This window comes from Nyctereutes procyonoides, unplaced genomic scaffold (genome assembly GCF_905146905.1).
Source record: "Nyctereutes procyonoides isolate TBG_1078 unplaced genomic scaffold, NYPRO_anot_genome, whole genome shotgun sequence".
Classification (NCBI taxonomy): Eukaryota; Metazoa; Chordata; class Mammalia; order Carnivora; family Canidae; genus Nyctereutes; species Nyctereutes procyonoides.
Genome location: NW_026575034.1, coordinates 16992227 through 16995171, shown reverse-complemented (window position 1 = coordinate 16995171; position 2945 = coordinate 16992227).

The following is a 2945-nucleotide window of genomic DNA, read 5'->3' as shown; positions in this document are numbered from 1 at the left end:
AATGGAAAAATGATCTGTTGAACACATAACAGTTACCATCTGATCTACGTAATACAGGGTTCACACTGTTCCTCCCAAGGACGTACGTAGGTGGGGGATGGGCTAAATGGGTGATCGGTATTAGGAGGACACTTGTTATGATGAGCACTGGGTGTTGAATGTAAGTGATGAATCACCAAATTCTACTCTTAAAAACAATATTGCACCGTATGTTAACTAACTAGAATTTAAATAAAAATTTGAAAAGAAAAAAACCCCAAACTGAACCAAAACAAAAAGATTGCAATCACTGTTCTCGAGAGAGTCAATGCAAAGTCCCATCCTGCTCAAAGTCCTTGATTTCTGAATTATGCTCAGTCTTCCTTATCAGGTTCAGGTGTGGCACTTGGGATTTGGTGACCTATGAGCTAAAAAAGTCATATGCTGTCCCTTAAATGTAATGATGAAGCACGATCTGGATGACCTCAATAAAAAATCCCATGTGTGAAGGAGAACAATGGGAGATACAGCAGTTCAGACTAGAATACTAATGAAGAGTCATTACAAAAGCCACTATATTAGTTTTCTATTGCCACATAACCAATTGCTGCACATTTGACAACTCAAAACAATACCCTTTTACTATCTCAGAGTTCTGTAGCTTAACTGGGTTCTCTGCTGTGGGTCTCACAAGATTAAAATTAATGTGTAGGCAGTGGTGTATTCTTACCTGGGGGCCCTAGGGAAGAATCCACTTTCATGCTCATTTAGTTTGGTGCCAGAATTCATTTCCTCAAGGCTGTAGGAATGAGGTCCTTGTTTTCTTGCTGACTGTCAACTGGAGTCTATTCTCTGCTCTAAGATGCTTCCTGCTTTTTTTTTTTCCTCACATGACCATTTTCAAAGCAGCAGTGACACTTTAAATCCTTCTTACACCACTAATCTCTGTGACTTCTACTTCTACCATTAGCTAGAGAAAACTCTGCTTTTAAGAGTTGATGTGATTATGTTAGGCTTACTGAGATGATTTCCCTGTTTTTAGGTCAATTTTATCATATAACAGAAGCAATATTTCACATTCAAAGACTTTAGGGATTGGGGTGAAGCATCTTGGGGGGGTATATTTTAGAAATTCTTCCTACTACAATTATTTAGATCTTGATTTTGCTTTCTGGGAAGAATTCCCATGTCCCATGTGTCCACTGATCTCTGTAGCCCTTCATTGTATACAAACTTCCTTGGCCACATTTGAAGTAGGAATAAAGGAATATGCCCTTCTTGGAGGATAGGATGGCTTTTTTTTTTTTTAAGATTTTATTTATTTATTCATGAGACACAGAAGCAGAGACACAGGCAGAGGAAGAAGCAGGTTCCATTCAGGGAGCCCGACGTGGGACCCAATCCCAGGTCTCCAGGATCACACCCTGAGCCAAAGGCGACGCTAAACCACTGAGCCACCCAGGCTGCCCCATAGGATGGCTTTTGCAGTCTACCTTCTGTTGGTGTAAGCTGAGGATTCCAAAAGTTGTTTTCTAATTTGAATAACTGAACTCTTTCATCTTGCTTATGTTTCTTTATTAATACAATTCTCTTACAAACCTAGATTTCTCACCTACTTGCTTCCATTTGATTCCATGTGCCAATAATCATACCCCAAATCCTTTCCCAGTCATAATTATCAAGATGCATTTCTGTTTTCTCAGCTCCATTCCTCTCTCTCTCTCTCTCTCTCTCTCTCTCTCTCTCTCTAATTTAATGGTGCCTACACCAAGTTCATTTGAAACCACACATGTAAGGGCCATATCCGTAATCTGGTCTTTGCCATAAGCGGAGTTGATCTGAGTTCAACTGAAAAATTTTATTGGTTCTTTCCCACGGAAAACTCTTTTTATTTTTACTTTTTGGAGTTTAGAAACAGGCTTTCTAAGCATTCAGTCTGAACCCTCAGTATTCTTTTTTCTTTCTACTTCCCAATAGGCAATTCTTTCCCAAATGTTTCTTTTTCTTGTAATACCTTGTCAAAGGCAGTCAATAAAGGTTTACAAACTTCAATGCTTGGGTGTATTCCAGCCACTTCTCCTAGGGCGATAGGCTGCCCATGGGCTGCCTTTCAAGTTATCATGGGTAACTCTTTGCCAAGTATTTTTGCTTTATTCACCCCATGGGTCACCATATTTCTAGCTCCTGAAATTAGTTTTCTTGTTTTCTGTTACTAGACTGCTAAGCCAGTGCTTTGTATTTTTTAAAGTTTGTTATTAAAGAACTCCATTCCTGGCTCAAATCTATACATTAATCAGAGTAGGCTAACTGCAACAGCCAATGTTCCTGAATTTCAGGTGGCTTGATATACTAAAACTTTATTTCTTGCTCATGTCAAAGCTGAATTCTGTGAGTGCCCATTCAAGGATCCAGCTTCCATCTAGTGGTTCTGCCTTCTCAGGCCTCAGGTCCTCAACTAAATCCTCTAAATTTTGTTAAGAAGAGGGGAAATACAGTGTGAAGTATTGGGCAGGAGAGTCGGTTTTTAGGAAATTACATCTGGAGAGTCTACATTCTCCTACATCTAGCTGCAAGAAAAACTGAAAAATGTAGTCTACTGTGGAAATCATGTTAGTGAAAATTCAGCAGTCTCTGGCACAGAAAAATGTATTAATTTAAAAAATTAAAAGAGACAAACAAAAAACCCCGGACTCTTAAATACAGAGAACAAACTGGTGATTGCCAGAGGAGAGGTTGGTGGTGGTGGGGGGGATGGGTGAAATAGAAGGGGATTAAGAGTACACTATTTTGATGAGCACTGAGAAATCTATAGAATTGTTGAATCAGGGCCACCTGAGTGGTGCAGCTGGTTGAGTGCACTACTCTTGGTTTTGGCTCAGGTTGTGATCTCAAGGTTGTGAGATCAAGTCCCACGTTGGGCTCTGTGCTCAGTGTGGAATCTGCTTGAGATTCTCCCTCTCCTTTTG